This window comes from Zingiber officinale, chromosome 8A, assembly GCF_018446385.1.
Source record: "Zingiber officinale cultivar Zhangliang chromosome 8A, Zo_v1.1, whole genome shotgun sequence".
In the NCBI taxonomy this organism is placed as follows: domain Eukaryota; kingdom Viridiplantae; phylum Streptophyta; class Magnoliopsida; order Zingiberales; family Zingiberaceae; genus Zingiber; species Zingiber officinale.
The window spans coordinates 10464701-10479222 of NC_056000.1; positions in this window are offsets into that span (position 1 = coordinate 10464701).

Below are 14522 nucleotides of genomic sequence, written 5' to 3' on the forward strand. Positions count from 1 at the left end.
CCAAAATTTTAAGCTAGAAAATTTATGGACGAACCTCTCTCAATCTAGACACCCCAAACATAGAAGGGTTTTAGTTCTTGTTGCTATAAATAGAGAGAGCCGAAGCATTAAGAGGGGATGAGCTCTTGTTGCTATATATACGAGCGCGAACACCTATGCAAACTTTGTATGTGATTTACATAGTACGACGTATATGACAGTTTGGGTGTATGCATTTGCTGATTATGCACGAAAACATAGAATATATTCAAATGTATTCGGCAGCTAGCTAGCAATACACTCTGTCTATATATATATAACACAATGAAGGACAATTTCCATATGTATATTTAGGATGAATTTACTTAACGGAGAAAAAATAATTAAAAATGTGAATCAGTACTCGATATATTGTAAAAGAAAATTAAATAAAGAAAATCAGTATATGATTGGCTGGACTTTTAAATATTGTCATTAACTATTGGCATGGTCTCTTCTTTTAAGATTATATATAAATATATAATAGGGTTGAGCTGAAGGGGATGCTCCAAATCTATATTGGTACGTGCAAACTCGAAGTAACCGAAGAAGGCTGCATGCTTGCGAAAATAATTACAGGGAGAGCCGCGAGAGGTTTGGATGGATACCATGAATGAACAGTCTTAGCAAAGGAGCAGAAAACACAAGTAACATATGCATGAATGATCGTATCTGAAACCGGTGAATTGCTGAACCACCGGCTTCCAGGTTGATCAGAATAAGAGCTCGAGGGCTCGAGGTATGCAATATCACAAGGAGTAAAAGATGGAGGGAACAATAGTAAGTAAGAAAGTTTTTGAGGCAGCCACTCTAATATTTAAGTCAGTGAAAAATGAGTAAAAATGTAAAAGATGGGCCGCAGAGAAAATGTATCTGTGCCTCATAGAGAGAAGCTCCTTTTATAATATCTCTTAATTCCCACGTTAATAAAGTATCATTGTGGCAAAAGACGAATATGCTCGTCCCCAACGCCCCCGTTAACCCGTCCCAAGGTCAACAAGGAGAAGGTAAATCACGAGCACGTTAATAAAGTATCATGACAGACTAAAGGATATGTTTAATCGTCGTCTTGGAGAACCCATCACCCATATATTACTATCTATGCGAAGATACATTGTCACATGCTTCTGACAATTCCACGTACAACCTTAATTATGAAGTTGGATGTAACATAAATAGTGGGCATATGATATCTTTGACATAATAATCAGGAGTCGATTCCTAAGACTAATGACTTGTGGTCACCCACCATAAGTCTAACATCTATGTACATATATTTATCTCCCTCCATATTTTAAGAGATGATAAAGGGAAATAGGATTTTGAGAGTATCTGATCGGGATTATATGGGAAGTAAAGTCCTCGTGGTAGCCGACGATTGGGAACTGGGTCATAATAATAGAGGATTGGGGAGTTGGGCTTCCATAAGAGCCGATTAGGGAGCTCGGCCTCGGTAATAGCCAACCAGGGAGTTGGGTCCTGGTAATAGCGGTTTGGGAAGTTGGGCTCTTATCATATTTGACAGAGGAGTTGGGCTCTCGTAATAGAGGTAATACCTACCCGACGGGGGAGCGGGGTCCTAGTAATAGCTGATAGGGGAGCGGGGCCCCGATAATAGCTGACCGAGGAGTCGAGCCCTGATAATAACTGACCGAGGAACTGGGTCTCGGTAATAGCCGACCAATAGAATGTCTTTGAACGATCTGACCGATAGGATGCTCAGGTTGACTTACCTTGGACTTGGACTGTCACATGAACCAGCAAATTGACTTTCAATCCAACGAGACTTACTCATATCCACCCTATCAAGGAACATTGTGTAAGCACCCTGTAGTAATTTGATGTGATCAACCAAGTAAAGTTAGGTCTTGTTGGTATTTAACCTCTGTGTCTAAATGTATAGGAACTTAGGAGCACAAGAAGTCGAGCAAAAGACACGGCTAGCGAAAAGGACGGCACGGGAGAGAGTCGACGAGCTTGGTACGTCCGAGGGACGAGGTGTTGCAGAAGAGTACGTTGGCGGACGAGAAGGAGGCGCACGACATTTCCGAAGGATGAGAAGCCGGAGCGGAAGACTGCTCAAAGGCCGGAAGTTGAGTTTGGATGAACCATATTTCAGATGGCCGAGATCATCCAAGCGAAAAGAACTAGAGCGAAAGATCGGGATCCAAGCGAAAGAGCCCGAGCAAGAACTCAGACCAAACAGTTAACATAAAGTTAACTTAGGTCCAGGCACCCAGACCATGAATTTTATTTGGATCGTGTTTGACGCGATCCGTTGCGACGAGAATAAAGTTTTATTTCCCTAGAGGCGCCTGGAAATAGGCGTCCCGACCAGAGCTATAAATACAACCGTGGTTCCAATGGTTTAGAACAACACTTGGGATTGACTCTTCTTTAGTTTTGTTTTGTAATTGAGTGCTTTAATTACTGTAAAGAGTCTTCTCCGCCTGAAGAGAGTTTAGTGAGCTTTCAACTTCCTTGGATTAACAATCTCCCCAGTTGTAACCAAGTAAACCCTTTCGTGCCTCTTCTTTTTTAATCTCGTATTTATCTTATGCAAGTGTTAGTTTAATATAAATCTATAAAATTTGAGGAAGGTTCATTTTCTTTTGCAGGGTTATTCACCCCCTCTAGCCGGCCGCCAAGGGTTCTACACATTATTATATGTGTTCCTATGTGCACTACTTTGTGCCCCGAGGTTGTGGTGTAAGGCAGAGTATTCAGATTGTCATCCAGGCATTCACGGTTCGATCCCTAGCTATAGCAAATTTGTAAAAAAAAATTCTCCAAATGAGGCATACAACCAAAGGATATTAGGCTTCTTGGGTATCCACCGTAAGTACTTGATTTATTCTGTGGCCGATAGAAAAATTCCGCTGGACTAGATCTATCATCTCAGGACTAGTTAATGACACTAATTAGATTTATTATTTTTTTCCTATATGCACTGCTTTGCGAGGAGTCACATTCAGTTAGTATGATTCATTATATGTCTGGCAGTCTAATGATTTTCAAAGAAGTATTATGCGTGACAACTTAAAAGAACAAGTTTTTTTTTTACTATTTCATACAAACGATGAATTATGCATCCCTAATACTAGAACACAGGTTCAAATTGGATACAAGAATGACATCCATATGTTTAATGCCCTTCGAACAAAAACAAACACAGAACAGGACTTGAAATATAGTCTTGGCCATGAGATTTCTTCGCATGGCCCCAGTAATCAATTGTTCAACCCAGATACCTTGTCGCCTCTTCATCAACTCCTAGCTGGATCTGTCAGTGGCTAAACGGAGAAATCTGCCATTGTGTTCGTGATCAGATCCACCATGCCCAATTAATGTTTGTGCAGTTGTTATTGGAACCCTGCAGGGGTAGCAGCAGCTATGAAGTTAGATCGCTAAAGCACCTACTGTTTACAATGTTGTAGACACCTTCCCCACCTCATGACGTTGTTTACAGTGTGAGATGAAATTGGAGATTGGAAACATATTTTTAGCCCCCCTCATGACGTCACTACAGTATAAGAATTGTCGTTCGAGATAGAATATAATGCCTGAACTCTCCTTTGCCACTTCAGCTCCCTGTTGAATGACCATTCAGAATATAATGCCAAAACCTTAAACCCCACTTCAGCTTCCTTAGGTGCAAGGCCATCTTTAGTTCCATCCTGGGCTATGACGGTAAGTATATATCCCAATTAATTTTGATATCATCAATTGCTATGACGGTAAGTATATATCCCAATTAATTTAGATATCATCAATTGAGTTAAGTTAGACTCTAGAATTTTGATCTCTTATGTCTAAATATAGAATTTTAAGAATACAAAAAGTCGAGCGAAAAATACAGCAAGCAAGAAAGATGACATGGGAAGCGAGTCGACAGACTTGGTGCATTCGATGGACGAGAAGTTATGGAAGAGTATACTGATAGTCGAGAACGATGCCTGCGGCACTTCCAAGAGACAAGAAGCCTAGGAGGAAGACTAAGTTAGGTTCGAGTGAGTATAATTCTTAATGGCCAGAATATCACCTAAAGTCAACCGATGAGTTAATTGTATCCAAGTGCCCGGACCAGGTCCAGGCGGCTCGGATTCCTTCGGGCCACATCAACGAGCCATTGTAAAAAAGGATCAGCATAGAGTCCACGTCAACCGACTCTAGATGCTCGGGCCGAATCTAGGTGCCCCAGAAGTGAAGACTCATTGGAAAGATATCGTTGCGGAGTGGATTAAGGCGACCAAGTCTAGGTGCTCGTACAAGGTCCAGGTGCCCGGGAGGTGCCACGTCAGCCAACGACTAACTTCGACCAGTGGATTATAAATAGAGCTCTGATCCTTGAAGTTTAATAACACATTTTGTACTTTGGTTTACAAAAATTATTTTTACATCGCCTTGTGAGCTTTTTGTGAGCTTTACATCGCCTTGGATTAGCAACCTTTCCGATTGTAAACCAAGTAAATTTTTCTTGTTTTGTTGACATTTTTATTTGTTTGAATTAACGTGGGTTTCTTGCTAAGTTTTATAACAAGAGAAGTGCTAAATTTATTTGTAGGGCTATTCACTCCCCCTTCTAGCCAGTCCCACACGGACCTATAATTGTTATCAGAGTCCAATTGCTTCAGAAGGATTAATTGTCAACTAAAGCAATAAGAAGATGGCCGGACCGAGTATTCACCCACCAAAATTCGAAAGAAAGTTTGCATTCTAAAAAAAGAAGATGGAGATATTTTTCAAAATAGATTTTGATTTATTGCTAATAATTAAATATAGTTTTGTAGCACCCAAAGATCAATATGGAGAAGAAAAACGAAGAGTATTTTTGGAGCAAGAAAAAGAAGAACAACTTTGTAGTCAATGGTAAGGCCGAATTCCACCTTTTGAGTGTACTATCGTCTCAAGAAGTCAACCGGATTGATGTCTATGACACCTCCAAAGAACTCTAGGAGAAGTTCCTAGAGTTACACAAAGGAACCTCGAAGATCAAGTTGGCAAGATGAGATGTGCTCCGCAACAAACTAAGCAACCTCCTGCTAGAAAAGAGTGAAATGGTTGCCCAACTGCACGCAAAGCAAAAAAGAGGTAATCATTGGACTTACCAACCTCAGAGAAACTGTGTCAAATCGAGATTCCCTCTAATATGCATTAAATGCATTCCCAAGAACCCTTGAAGGGACATCAAATATATACTCATATTACATCTCCAAAGATTTCAAGATAAGTACTTTAGAGAATTTATTTTTAACTTTAGAATTACATGAGTTTCAATGTACAAGATAAAGAAAAGAGTCAAACCAGGATTTAGCACTAGAAGCCAGCAAGATCAAGCTAGATTCTAAATCATTGCTCGACGAAGAAAAAGTAGCTTTTATGGTAAGGAAGTTTTCAAAGTTCTTTAATTCTAATAACTTTGATAAGAGATAGGCCAACAAGATTCTCCAGGCAAAGAGGAAAGTTAGAGGTGTAAATGAACGAAGTCACTCAGCTATTCAAAGTTCAATTCGATAAAAGCTCATTTGAGCTCATTTAATGAGACTCATTAAGATAAACAAATCAAGCTCAAACTTCACAATATTTAGCTCATTAGCTTGTAAACATGTTCGTTAAGCTTATGAATTAACTTTTAAATAAAAAATAATAGTTTTGATATTGAATTTATAGATTTTACACTCTACCTATAAAATATATAGATAAATATATTAAATTTATTTATTAGAATAAAATTATAAATTTTAATAAGAATATTATAGTTTAGTTTTTAATGAATATTTAAATTTATAATTTATATTTATTAAACTTGTTTAGGCTCGATAAAAGTTTGAATAAGCTCGTGAGTCGTGAATATATTTGTTAAATAAAGCTCGAGCTCGGCTCAATTATAAATGAGCAAAACTCAAACATTCAAGAGTTCTGCTCGGCTCGGCTTGATTACACTCCTAAAAGTCAGATACTATAACTGTCAAGAAGAATGACACATCAAAGACAACTGCTCAAAACTCAAAAGTAAGAAAAAAGACAAAGGACTAAAATGATTGAAACACAAGAACTTGAAAGCTACGTGGAATGAAACGTCATCAGAATTCAAAGTTGAAGCATACGCCTAACTTGCACTTATGACAAGTTACCAAAAGAAGAATATGACAAAACCTCATCTGAGATGAGCATTGAGAGCATCGATGAAGGGGAGACTTCAAATTACGAGTTCGACACGGTAAGTGAGGTACGACTCTTACCTCTTGATCAGTTTTATGAACCAGTGACAATGTTATCTAGATCCTTATGCAAACTACGAACTAAATGTATAAATCTGAAAAAAAATAACAATGAGTTAAAAATAAACTTAGATAATGTATGCCCATTAGAACATTTTGATAAAATTTAAACGAAAAATTTAAAACTAAAAGAACAAATAGACTTATTGAAAAAGGATTATGTATGCTCCAATTCTTTACCGATTTCAAATTTTAGAAATACTTGAGGGTTAAATTGGTATTCACAAAACCATAGGGGCTAAATTATAAAAATTCTTACAAATTATATTACAACAAAATTTCTGATAAATCTGTAGGTAGAAATTTTGTTGGATTTCTAAATTTGTTCTAAACTAGTAAATTGATTTTATTTGCATGCTTAAATATTAATTTAATTCAATTTTAACTTTGATAGTAAAATTAATTATTTTATAAATTTAATATTCATGCTTTCTGCTTAAAAAAATTTTGTGATGCACAAATAGATTATTTGTTAATTTTTAGATTTTTTTTACTAGTAATTAATTTTTTATAAATTTTTTATCAAAAAAATAAATTTTAAAATTTAAAATTTTTTGAAGGTTAATAAATATCGTTATATTTTAAATGTTTAGAAAAATCAGTAAGATTTATAAATGACATATTCTATTTTTAATCATTTAATTTTAAAATTAATTATTTCTATTCAAAAATATTTATTTTGGTTAAAATAGAAATATTCTATTTATGAATATTTTTCTATTGGTTTGAATATTCATGCTTCATATTGATAAAAATATTTATAATTTTTTGAAACATAAAATAATTTTTAAATTAATTTTGTTAAAATAGAGAATTAATTAGTAAAAATTATTATCTTAAAAAATAATTTCTATAAAAAGTTAAATTTTTATATAAACGGTTTAAAATATCTAGAAAAATTTCTAATATTTTTCTAACTATTTTTTTTCATATTTTTCCTAACATGTTTTGATGTGGGGAAAAATTAGGGATTAAGCTATGCAGGAGGTTTATAATTTTTTTAATTCATTGTAATTTTTTTTGTTTGTAAGTACTTGCAAATTTATTTCTTGTTATAAATGTAAATAATTGTTTTCTTATTTGTTTTAACTCTAACTTAACTTGAGTTGATACACATAAAAAAGAAGATTGTAAGTACCCCAAGTTGATTTTGCTGTGATCAACTAAGTTAAGTTAGACTTTATGGAAGTTAAGTTAGACTTTATGGTTTTAATCCCTTGTGTCTAAGTGTGCAGGGACTGAGGAGCACAAGAAGTCAAGCGAAAGATGTAGCGAGCAAGAATGATGACATAGGAAGTAAGTCGATGAGCTCAATCCATCCGAGGGACGAGGAGTTGCGGAAGAGTATATTAGTGGACGAGAAGGACGCGCGTGACGATTCCGAGGGACTAGAAGCTGGGGAGAAAGACTGCTCGAGGAGAAGACTGGAGTTGAGTTTGGGTGAGCTCAACTCTGAATGACCGGAATATCACCCAAAGTCAACTGCTGATTGTATCCAAGCGCTTGGACCAGGTCCAGGTACCAGGACCTACTCTAGACGCCCGAATTCCTTCGGGCCACATCAGCGAGCCATTATCGAAGAGGATCAGTACAGAGTCTACGTCAGCAAACTCCAGGCGTCCGGGTCGGTTTGAGGCGCTCGAAAAGTGAAGATCCATTGAAAAAATACCATTGTGGAGGGGATCGAGGTGACCAAGTCTAGGCGCTCGAGAGGTGTCACATCAACCAACAGCTAACTTTGACCAATGGACGATAAATAGAGCTCTGGTCCTCAAAATTTAATTTCGTTTACAAATCTTGTTTTTACTATTTTACGCTTAATTACTGTAAGAGACTACTCCGCCTCTACAAAGGAGATCTTCTTATGAACTTTACATCACCTTGGATTAGGAATCTCCCCGATTACAAACCAAGTAAATTCTTCTGCCTCTTCTTATTTATTTATGTTTTTATATATTTATTTGAATTAACATATGTTCCTTGCTAAATTTTATAGCAAGAGAAGTGCTAAACTTATTTATAAGATTATTCATCCCTTCTAAGAGTATTCGTAGTGGGAGCTCCAATTGCTGAGCTGGCACATAAAACAGACCTCCCTCCTATAGTGGGAGATCCATTGCTCAAACGATGGAGTGACTCCATAAACACGGAGTCGCTCCTTCGTTAGTTTTTTCATTTTTTAATTATTATTTTTTTAATATTTGTATAAAGAAACAACATTAAATATGAGGTATTCGGCATGGAAGAAGATGAGACGTTAAACAATGACTATTTTGATAGTCGTTGCTCAATTCTCAATTTTTTTAATTAAAATAAAATTCTATAAATATATCACGAACTCTTATTTTTCATTTGTCTCTTCATTCTCTATTTCTTCATCCTTTCATTCTCAATTTCTATTTGAGATAGACGAAAATTTCAATACTTCTTTGACAAATCTTTTGAATTCTTCAAATACAGAAGAAAATATATCTTCTCAAGATACCCACATTTCTCTAAACCATGATGTCCAATATCCTCAATTTTTCTCTCTCATACAATACCATCTAAATTTTTAAAATATTTCATATATTCCATAAGCTTGGTCTTCCAAATTTCTCAACATCCCAAAGTTCTTAAAATTTTTCGCTCCCCCTTTAGAGTAACACCGCCCAACTCCATTTGGTATGTACTCACACCAAGATTGATAGCCACAAGCAACTAATTTAGGATGTCTTCTCTGCCTTTCATATTTTCACCTCCTCAACCATCAACCATGTTTTTGAATAAAGCAAACAATGCTACTATCGACCCATCTATCAATAACAATGAACCTCTAATACCATCGCCTGTTCCAACATCTCAATAACCACCACACTCATCACGAGAAGAGCGTGAAGTTGAACCGGAGAAAGATCAAATGAAGATTTTGGTCTCTTAATGAAGATATAGTCCTTATGAAGTCATGGACAACTATTAGCACTGACGTAGTCATTGGTAATAACCAGAAGGATCAAGCTTTTTGGAAATGTATAGTTGATTACTACAACAAACATCGTCCCATTGGAACTATGAAAGAAGCTATCAGGTGTTAAAAATCACATTACTACAAGTTTGCGTTGATGGTAAATGAATTTTCTGTGACCTATAGTAATTTGTATACTCATCGTCAAAGCGAATGAAGTGACGAGAATGTATTGAAGAACACACTGAATATGTGGAAAGCCAACAATAAAAACAAGGATTTCAAGTATATGTATGTGTGGAGGGTTCTCAAAGAGTATGAGAAATATACTTCATAATCAGTTGCTCATTCCTCTAATAAGAAGGTAAAGACATCCGAATCAAGGAGGAACACTTCAGCATCAAATCCAAATCCAGATACGAGTATTAATGTGGATGACTCTGAAGCCTGCATTCATCCGATGGAGCAAAAGGTAGCGAAGAGGAAAGGCAAATCTAAAGTCAGAGAGTACGACGCAATGGAACAAGTCATCGACAAAGAATGACAAGATATTAAATAATATCAAAAGGAAAAAATGATTTTGCGAAAGGTTGAAATCTTTCATAAGGATTATGAAATTCTTATGAAAGATACTAGTGAGATAACACCAGGACAACTTCGAATACATGAGAAAATGATTGAAAAAATTAAACAGAAACATAACCTGGAGTAGATGTGTTTAAGTTTATTTTTTATATATTATTATACTTTATGTCTTTTTATTTGATGTATGTTGATATTTATATGTTTTTTTAATTATTAATGTTATTCCTAGTGTTAGTAATGTTGTGCCCAAAGGATATCCATATATCTCCAACATGACATGATATTGTTCACTTTGGGCCTAGACCCTCATGACTTTGCTTTTGGGCTCTCCCCAAAAGGTCTCATGCCAATGGAGATATCATTCATCCTTTTAACCTCATGATTTTTATCAAATCTTTCCAATGTGAGACTTTGATTGAACCCCAACAATCCTCTCCTCAAACGAATGATCACAATTACTCTTATGGCCCAGGCTTCCCCGCAAGCATCTGCACTCAGTCATCTTGACCTACTCTGGGCCTCCTCGCAAGCATTCGGTCACCTTGACCTGCTTTGGGCCTCCCTGCGAGCATCTGGTCATCCTGATCTATTCGCCTCCCTATTGTTAGGATCCTTTGTACTCTGCTAGAGAGGGGGGGGTGTGAATAGCCGCCCCAAATCGTTCGCGTTTCTTTCTACAAACTAGGGTTAGCGCAGCGGAAATAAGAACAAGAAACGAAAACAAGAAGATCAAACCTCAACGCGTCGATGTAACGAGGTTCGGAGATAAACTCCTACTCCTCGGCGTGTCCGTAAGGTGGACGAGCCCTATCAATCCGTCGGTGGATGAGTCCCCGGAGAACCGGCTAATACAATATACTCCTTCTGGGTGGAGAAACCTCGCCACAATGTTTCTTGCACAAGCAAGATAGGAGTACAACAGATACAAGAAAGCAAAAGACAATATGAAACACTTGCTTGCCTTTCTTGTTGACTGGAGTGATGAAGCAGCAGCTTCACACCAGCAGCAGCTGACGAGAATCCAGTCGAGAAGCTCACGCGAAGCTTCAGCTGCTCTGATGGCAGGTAAGAACAGAAGCTCTAGAGCACAAGAACAGAAGTTCTAAGGACGAAGCAGTAGCAGCAACGAAACCCTGTAGCGTCTTTTATACCTGCGAAGAAAAACATGAAGGAATCTAGCCGTTGCGTCGCAACGGCTAGTTCCCTGATCGGTCCACACAGACCGATCAGCGCTTTCTCCTGAACTCCGCTAGCTACTGATCGTGCTCTGATCGGTCTGCTGACCGATCAGGGTATGGCCTGATCGGTCCGCTGACCGATCAGGGCTTATTGAGTACGGTTCCTCGCACTCTTCAAGATCGTCACCTGATCGGTCGGCAGACCGATCAGGATATCGCCTGATCGGTCCCCAAAGCTCACAGAATCGATGCCTGCCTTCTGTTTGTTATCTGATCGGTCACCAGACCGATCAAATACACAAGCGTATCACTGGATCGGTCTGGTGACCGATCCAGAGCTTGGTTTTTGCCCAAACCAAGTCCCAAGTCTCCCAAACCAACATCCGGTCAACCTTGACCTGTTGGTTCATCATTCCTAGCATCTGGTCACTCCCTTGACCTGTTAGAATTCTCCACCAAGTGTTCGGTCAATCCCTTTGACCCACTTGGGCTTTCCTCTTCGTGCCAAGTATCCGATCACTCCCTTGATCTACTTGGACTTCCCAACACCAGATGTCCGATCACCCTTGATCCATCTGGATTTTCCCTTGCCCGGCTTCACTCACCAGGACTTCCACACTGCCTAACATCCCAGTTAGGACTTTCTCACTGCCTGACTTCACTCACCAGGACTTTCACACTGCCTAACATCCCAGTTAGGACTTTCTCACTGCCTGGCTTCACTCACCAAGACTTTCCAACTGCCTAACATCCCAGTTAGGACTTTCTCACTGCCTGGCTTCACTCACCAAGACTTTCCAACTGCCTAACATCCCAGTTAGGACTTTCCCACTGCCTGGCTTCACTCACCAGGACTTTCCACACTGCCTAACATCCCAGTTAGGACTTTCTCACTGTCTGGTTTCACTCACCAGGACTTTCCACACTGCCTAACATCCCAGTTAGGACTTTCCCACTGCCTGGTTTCACTCACCAGGACTTTCCACCTTGCCAAACTCCCTGTTTGGACTTTCCCCGTGCCAAGTATCCATACTTGGACTTTCCGCGTGCCAAGCTACCTGCTTGGACTTTTCCCCGTGCCAAGTTTCCGTACTTGGACTTTTCCAGTGCCAAGTCTCCATACTTGGACTTTCCACGTGTCAAGCTCCCTGCTTGGACTTTTCCCCGTGCCAAGTTTTCGTACTTGGACTTTTCCAGTGCCAAGTCTCCATACTTGGACTTTTCGCGTGCCAAGCTCCCTGCTTAGACTTTTCCCGAATCAGGTCAACCAGGTCAACCTTGACCTAAGGTTGCACCTACAATCTCCCAAACACCTATTCTTGTCAAACATCAAGAATACAACTCTCTTCTCGTCAAACATCAAAACACAACTCGAGTCAGGTCAACTCGAGTCAGATTAACCAGGTCAACCTTGACCTAAGGTTGCACCAACAATCTCCCCCTTTTTGATGTTTGACAAAATCCAAAATCAAGTTAGGTTAACCCGATAACCTAACTTAGGTTTTCCAATGTTCTTCCTTGAACATTCTTCCAAAACCTACACTCTCCCCCTTGGGACATCTCTCCCCCTTTTTGACACACATCAAAAAGAGGGAATCAAGGTCAAGAGTTTCTTCCTAATGAAAGTCCCATACCTTTCATTGAAACCCTTAATTTCCCCCTTGAAACTAAATTCAACAATCAACTTAGTGATAATCCCACATCACTCAAGTCTTTAGGAGTAAAAACTCCCCCTAAAAGTCAACTCCCCCTTGACTAATAGGTAAAACTCCCCCTAAAGGTCAACTCCCCCTTGACCATTGCACCAACAATGTCTTGGAGAGTTTCAAACCTTTAGAAATCCAAAACACCACCTTCCCGAGCTGAAATTTCAGACAACCAGTCGAAATTCAGCAAATTCAGCACGCCTGATCGGTCACCGGACCGATCAGGACTCCTTTGGATCGGTCCCCAGACCAATCCAGCCTTCCCTGGATCGGTCCAGTGACCGATCCAGCCTTGGACAGATTCAAGTTCTGATTTCCTTCTCCCGAAATTCAGAAACTCACAACAAATTCCAGAAAATTTCAAAAATTATGAAAATTTGATGATACATTCCTCATAACATATACTATCAAGGAAAAATAGTTTTCTATGAAAATAACTTTCATTTTTCAATCTTGATACAAAGTTCAAAAGACTTTGAAATAGTTCAAAGTTAAGTAAACTTTGTATCACAATGTTCAATGATGAATGCTATCACTAGAATGGCTTCATCAAGGTTTTTCAAATCAATTTTGAAATGATTTTAAACCCTTTAATTTGGGACCACAATCTTTGGGCTATATGTACATGACTTGTACATAAGCTTTCCCTATGATCCCCAATTAGAATTAGGCTCATCTAGGTACAAGAACTATGCACCTTGATCCTAACTCACAATCCTAATATCTCACACACATCTAAGATGTATCAAACACATCCAAGTCAATTTTGATGTGAGATATGAGTTTAGGTATCTTAGACTAAGGTCTCATGCATTTTCTAAACACAAATTTGATCTCAATATCAAAATGTGTTTTTCATCCTTAAATCAATTCAATTGATTATTAATGCAAGAGATGATGACATGGCATAAAATGTTATCATAAATGAAAACATGTGCCAAAGTCATGATGTCATGGCATAAAGTTTGAAACTTAAATAAACATGACATAAAAACTAGCCTAAGCATTATCATGACGTTTCAAATGATAATAAAACTAAACATGATGTCATGACATGTGAGGGCAAACAATCATGGCAAGATTTAGCATAAATAAGACATACCTAGATTACCTATCTAAGTATCCTTAACCACTTGGTTAACTTCAAATTTAATCCTAGATTGCCCCAAAATGCCAAAATCCTAATTTTGACACTTCTTGAACTCTAGATTAATTCATGTCACTCAAAGATCAAATTTATCCTCAAAACTTGGCATGTTCCATTTTTTTTTTCCGAGAGTTCTCTAGATTTTCCCAAATTGTGCCAATTGAGATTAAAAATGAAATTTCCAATCTTTAGGCACATTTAACTCTTCAAAGGAGTAAATGATAATTTCATTTCATTTTCAAAAGTTCTCAAAACCTTGAAAATGCTCCTTGAGTGTCAATTTCCTCAAAGTTGGGTTAACTACCCTTCTAATCGGAGTTGACACTCTCTAACCCATCTATGGGGTAGAGAAGATGCTCCTAGAAACCCAATACCTATTAGAGCTCATTGGGTTCACTAAATATTCACTAGGGATAACTTCCCTAGCAACCCTCCTAATGACCCTCTTAGGCTTTAAAGCCTTGGTCATTTGGGACTCATCAAGATCAACTCTAGGGGTGACTCCCCTTGTGACCTTGGTAATGGTCTTCCTAGCCCTAGGTTTTGTTCCATAATCGAATGAAACATTATGATAAGTGGGCTTGACCAATTGGGACTTAGGTTTGTGACCCAAACCTTTCTTGTCCTTGGACTTGGGTTTTTGACCCCTAGACCCTAGAGTCA